Here is a 6,903-nt window from a genome sequence, read left to right as displayed (position 1 = left end):
GAACCAGAAATACAAGATTCCCCTGAAACTGAACAGCTGACAAAATATGATTGAACTTAAAACTTCAAGAGGGTCAAATAAAGCCAGTTAAGTCGATCAGACCAAGACTGCTTCTGGACAAACATGGGTAACGGCATTTCAGCATGCGCAGCACATGAGCACTTCCCAGGAGACAATTTGTAACCAATTTCCCACCCTTGTCTCTTCTGCCACTTGTACTACACCAATGGCTGCTTCTTCTATGAGAGAAAGCCAAAAGGAGAGCTTAAAAATCTTTTCTTAGGATGGAAATCCCAATTGAGCTTGTCAGCTACCATCTATGTGGTTTCAATGCAGGCAACACCAACTTTGACCAAATCAAAGTTGCTACCATGTGGCCCTGTAGCAATACCAACATTTCCAATTTACTACATTCACTATCAATATAGTAAACACACCGTTAGCTCCAGCTATTAACAAGAAGCTTTTAAAGAAAGATGTAGAACTCTATCCCAAAGACCACCCAATAGTGAAAACTCTGGCTCCTTCTGGGATCATAAAAATCAACAGAGGAAATATTTAAAAATGTCAAGAGTATATGACAGACAGTGGCTGGAAAATTGTTCTACTCACAAGGCCAACGCATTCCTGTTCAAACAGACGTCTGGGTGACTGGATAAACAACAAAATAAACTCAACCAAATTATAGGAAAATAGGGCTTCATATAACACAGTATCAAAAAGTAGATGGAACAGATTAAATGCACCACCTGGTGGCAGGTAAGTCCACAGCCTATTGTGACAGGTCCTTCCAGCATCTATCAGGTTTCTTCTCATGTTTTCTCAAGGTTGTTTTATAAGATGTGATGACTTTAACAAGATTCTAACAGGTGGGCAGGCAGGCAGGTTTCAATCATTAGCTTCAGGATCTGTCTCTGCCATGTAGGCATCCAATTCGGCATCCAGGTGTTCTTTAGTTTTCGACATGTATGCATCCAATTGGTTGTCCAGCTGTTCCAAAGTCAATACACGGCGAGTGAGGGCACCTCTCCCTCGGCCACGACCTCGGCCTCCAAAAAGCCCCCTCTTCCCTGACCTATCATGCCCCGACCTCTACCACCGATTCTGCAACGACCCATAGCTCCATGTCCTAGGCCCCCTCTCCCAGGACCTCCACGACCTTGAACACCACCCCTTCTTAAGCCCATTTGGGGCGCTACGGCTTGTCCACCTCGGAGCAGGTTTTGACCTCGGAGTGACATCCCACCTCTAAGCAGGGTTCTGGTGGCACGTCCCCACGTAGTCCTCCTCGGGGCAAGCCTCTCTGGATTATGGGTAGGCCTCTTCCTCCAATTGCTCCCCTGGCCAGGGCACCCACCTATGGGTCAGCCTAAACATGCCTGGATGTTACTCTTACCCAGGCGCTGCTTTAAGCTCTTCTGCTTAAGTTTTAATGCTGCCTGGACAGAGGGTCTATTCTCCATCTGCTGGGCCAGTCTTCTGTTTCTGGCACTGGCTAGCTGCTGCTGCATCGAAGCCCGAATATTCACTAGCATCGGCTGTTTGTTCTTCAGCATATTAGTAAAGTGCTCATTTAGAGACATCTTGGTGGTGCTTTTTAGCACAACTTTCGGTGCTGACTGTGCAGCCATCTTCAAATCCCGAGAATCGAAGGAGATGGACGCTAGTGCTCCTCCTGGGGTTGCCACCACAGTTGCAGCTGGCAGTCCGGAGGCCAGCCAAACCTGAGCTGATGGCGGATGGCTCAGGTTAACTAGCTGGGCGGTTGGGTTAGATGCTTAAACGTTAGGATGCGAGGCTCCTTCTTTGTGGGTTGAGTATCTAGCCGATCTATCCTCCCGCTCGTCAAGCCTGCCCTTTCCTGCCTTTCGTCTGTGCCACCACAGCCGGCGCTGCCAACTCCCGCTTGGTGTCCAAAACAACATGGCTGCCCCAACATAATATTTTTATTGATTCTTTGGTGCTTTCACGTTTTATACCTCTATCACATTTGATTTCTTTCCTTGTCCTTTCTTGTTCTTCTCACTGCCCTTGTTACTTCTCCACTACAGCCAAAAACAAAACATAGCAAAACCAAAAACCAAAACCCAAAAGCCAAACCGAAACAAAAAACAAAAATTAAAAAAAAAATTAAAAGAAAAAGAAAAGTCCTGTTTTATTTTGTTATCTATATATTCAGTAGCGTGTTGTCAAACTCTCAGAAGCCTGATCCCAGATGGAGCTAAGTCCTTCCTGTACCACATCTCTGCTAGGTGTCATCTACAGTGGAGGGTGACACCCTAGCATCCTATCACATTTTTAAAGAGTTCTTTCCAATGGCTTCCTGTCTAGGATGTTACTATATTTTATGTGTGTGTGTGTGGGGGGGGGGGGAAGGTTGGGGTGGAGGTAGATGTTGTCACAGAAGTCTTCCATCTTCTTGTCTGTCTCTCCATAATCATCAATATCACTGTGAAAGTAGCCTATTTGCTCGTTGTGGAGTAGGGAAGCATGGATTATGAGCTTCCACATGGTTTATAGTGTCAGCACAGAGCAGGAACAGGGCTTCCCGTTGCAGTAGGGTCACTGACCTGGATAAGACCCTCGGATGCAGCTGGAATCAAGGACATCAACATGGATTCTTGGTTTACTTTGGTTCATGTCTCACTTTGCACTTTAATTCCCATTCTTCCACTTGTTTAACCTTCAGTTCCCAAACTGTATTCATAACCAAGGAGCTGCAATTTATCCTTCTAAGGTGAAATGGGTTGATAATTTCTCAAAATGACTTGCAGGATTGTAATCAGAAGTTTCAATACAGAGCTAGTTGGCTTCAAACACAGGCACTCTTTAATATTCCATTTTGTCTTGCAGATCTTGTTAATTTTTTTTTATGTAGAGAGATAGCATAGCTAATTAAACCAAAATGGCAGATAGGTACTCCAATTTCTGAGATATTTACTAATTTGAAGTTAACTAATAGACTTAGCATAACATAATATATGCATGAGAATATAAACCTCAGTGTTAGAAATAGTACAGTACATCCTATGAAAATATTAATGAAAATAAGAGGTTAATTTTGTTATATATTACTGAAAATCCTACAAAAATTAAAACATGATATACTGTATCTTCTTAACTTTGCTTATCACATGACATTTGGTTCGCAGTGTGCTAGCTTGTTAATTTTTTTTGACCAGTGAAACTCTATATCCTTTAGCCTTTGCTTCTTATCTTGTGAAATTTGTTGTAATTATTAAGACTGCTATTCATTTCTTTTGAGAACAGCAATTGCATTGGAGTGTTTTGGTGACTTCACTTAACATTAGTTACCTTGGACTAAGTGGAAAATGTATTTAAAGGAATTAAGTAGAGGGTTTTAAAATGTTAGATTGAGTTTTCCTAATTTTTATCATACAGATAAATCAACATAATGACACGATAAGTTGATTGCTAATAAAATCATTTAATATTCTACACTTCTGCATATTTATCAGCTCTAAGTGCAGCCTAGCAATCAGCTATCCCCATGATAACTCTCCTGTGGTGCCTGGCAAGATAGCAAAAGCCTGATGAGCAGGATGGTACTCTAGACCAAGAGGCAGTTGGTTTGCATTTCCCTAAAATGGAGATGAACTCATCCAGTTGCCTCTGGCAATAGATAAAGTCAGCAAATAGCAGTGGAGGCACTCCTGTAGCAAAGCAAACTTAAGAATGTCTGATCATTTAAAAGTCTGCAGACCTATCCCTCACAAAAAAGAAAGAATTTAATGAATCAGTCTGTTATGGATCATTAATAATTGTACTTAGTATTAAAAATACTTTCTCAGTGAAATAAGCTAGAAACTTACAAAGTAGTAACCTTCATATGTATTTAATGCACAATAAAGTACTATAATGACTGGATAGTCCCAAACAAGAGTGGCTCACAATGCCTTCTGGGTATATGTTGATGCCCCAAAGATGGTAGATATTGTTTGCACCTGTCATCAGAAATGGAGTTACACTTGAGTCCATATTATAATGTTTATAAGACCATGCTATATTTGAATTTTCATTACTTAGCTATGAACTTAAAACCAAAGTGATCCCCTTGAAGAATATTGAGAGGACAGTGTGATTGTGTCATAGCCCTATATGTGTGTTGTCACACTTATCTGGGAAATCACATTGCCTGAGGATGTAGAACAAGCTCAATTTGTTCACCTCCCCTGAACCTGGGTGTTCAGAAATATATGGTATTTACATAAATAGTGGTACATTCTAAATGGTTGTTTCATTTAGAATTACAGATAAATTGGCCACCCATTTACCATATAGATTTCACTGACAAATAACCTCTAAACTAAACAAATAAAGCTAAAGTAAAATAATATCCCATGAATATTTCCTTTACATTTATTTATTCTATTTATAGTACCAAATGGTACCTGTTTTCTGGTATTTGAACTATCGCAGTGACAAAAATCCAACAAATATCTTTGTCTTAAGCATCTTATGTTCTAATGAGGAATGACAGATGGCCTATAAATGATTAGATACATGAATTAGAAAGTATCTGAAGAGGCTTAGGCTTTTTATGAAGAAGAAACAGATTAGAACAGTTTAAGAGGAATCTGGAATGTTCTTTTAGAAATAAAAACATATCTTTATTTTAAATAATATAAGAAAGCCTCTTTGAAAAAGTGGCATATTATCAAATCCTAGTAGAGTAAGGATAGAAGGCAGGTAGACACCCTGTGTAGGAAGAGCACACAGCATGAAGAATACTCAGGGGACGAGAGGCCACCAAGGAGCAATATGTATACATATGAAAATATGATTGAAGATATTTTCGGAAAGTGGAAAGTAGGTCATAGAGGCAATGAAAGGACAAATTAAGAAAGTTCTTTTAAAAATTTCTTAAGGTGTTTGGATTTTAACTATAATTATAAGGATATGGGAAAGTTTTGAGCAATGATTTAATTGTATTTTCTAAAGGCACACCTGGCTTCTTTAATGGGTATTATTTCTAAGACACAAGAGCTGAAGTCAGTAGATTATATAGTATTAGATCATGTATTTAAGGTAGCATCTAAGACACATCAAATATTTGATAATAGCTACAAAAAAATTTAGCCTGGGCAATCCTTAGATAAAATCTCACTTGTACATCTGTGTACAGATACTGCAATGATGGATGAAAGATGTGAGAATCTTTGTCATTCTGATAAAATATTAGCGGCATATTAACTGATGAGAAGAGACTTATATTTTTACAAATGAATCTTTGTTTCTGGATCAAAATAAATGACATGCTCATGATTGGTTTTGATCAGACCTTAAGTCAATAATTACAGTAGATTCATTCATATTTTCATTTAATATGTTTTTAACTAATGGTAATGTGTAAGTTGATATGCTAGACATTATCAGTATATTTATAAAATGTCAATATAAAAGTGACCATTTCTTAGAGCTTACCACCAAAAATTATTCAGGAACATAGCAAATAAGTAAAGGAACATATGTACTAGATTTTTATAAATGTCTAACAGGAAATAGGAACAATAAAAAAATGAATGGACTAAAAGGAATTTAAAATGTAAAAAGAATGATTAGAACAAACCATATTAGGAGGGAGGTGTCAATTAATAAATTCATGATGTGGTGAGACTAAATATAATAATACATGGGCAGATCATTCAAGAGAACTAAAAGCAGCTTGTAAATTCTTTCTCCTCTGACCTTAAGCATAACTCTCACATGCTGCTCAAGATGAAGAGACTCCTGCAGCTACTTCGATCAATCCACAATGATCCTCTCAAGTTGACACAGATTGATCAACACAGCAGAAAGCTTTGAGGTGGTGACCGACAACTTTAATCCATTCTGAATTTAGTCTTTAGGACTGCTATAATGATCTCTACTATAGGCAGGTAAGTGAGATTCAATAGGCTGACAGATATGGCCACAATGTTTTTTTTTTTAAAAAAAAGCTGGTGTTATGGAAATGGTGTTGAATTAAGTATGGAATAACCGTGTCTATGTGATATTTGACTGCACACACATATGCGTGCACACACACACACACACACACACACACGCTTCTTTTTGGTTTATATCTCACAGAGGGTTTATAATGTTCTTAATTGACTTGGCAAAGTTCACTTCATTTTGATAATATAAGAATCTATAAGTACTCCCCATATAAAGATTGACAAACTGATAATTATTTAAAATATAGGTGTCCTTGCGTGTATCATGAGAGTTCAGGTGAAAGTAAGTGTATCCAGGAGGCCTGCATGGGAAGGTTTAGGCACTCTCAACTACACAATGCCTGTTGGACTGCAGCGTGTTATCAGGCTTCTCTTTCTCTCTTTTAGCATAGCCCTGACTTTTAAATGCGTTATATAGGTGCTGTCTGAAGAATCTGTCTAGTGATTTTTTATATCCAAATTGGGAAAGCAACACAGGTGCTCATGTAAAGAGAGGTTTGCAAAATGTGGCCACAGATACATGTGATAGGATTTTTAGTATTCATAACATTTTCTGTGGAAGACAGTCACATTACTAACTTTAAAAGTATCCAGTTCTGGGATTATCCCTACATATTGCTCATCATCATTGTCAGCACAAACTGTCTTTAAGTATTATAATTTACAGAAAAAGAATAACTGGCTATGATTTTACTTGGTAGTCAAATGCTTATTTGAGGATTTTTAGAAAGTAAGTAAAAACAAACAAACAAACAAAAAACCTAAAATTTGTCTTAGTCTATTGTTGGGAAGAGACACTTCTTAATTGGGGTTGTTTATAATTTGAAAAGCCTAGTCTATTATCATGGCAGAAACTATGAGGGCAGATAGGTATGGTGCTGGAGAAGTAGCTGAGGGTTTTACATCCTGATGTGTAAGTAGGCAGAATAGGAGGGAGGGAAAG

The 6,903-nt window shown here is 38.3% G+C and overlaps 1 pseudogene; it reads right to left on the bottom strand.

The window, feature by feature from the left end:
* Nucleotides 1–888: 888 nt before the first annotated feature.
* LOC114618824 lies at nt 889–1,650 on the bottom strand (annotated as a pseudogene).
* Nucleotides 1,651–6,903: the final 5,253 nt, after the last annotated feature.

Source organism: Grammomys surdaster, unplaced genomic scaffold (genome assembly GCF_004785775.1).
Source record: "Grammomys surdaster isolate TR1022 unplaced genomic scaffold, NIH_TR_1.0 62, whole genome shotgun sequence".
Classification (NCBI taxonomy): domain Eukaryota; kingdom Metazoa; phylum Chordata; class Mammalia; order Rodentia; family Muridae; genus Grammomys; species Grammomys surdaster.
This window is presented reverse-complemented; position numbering and strand designations above follow the sequence as displayed.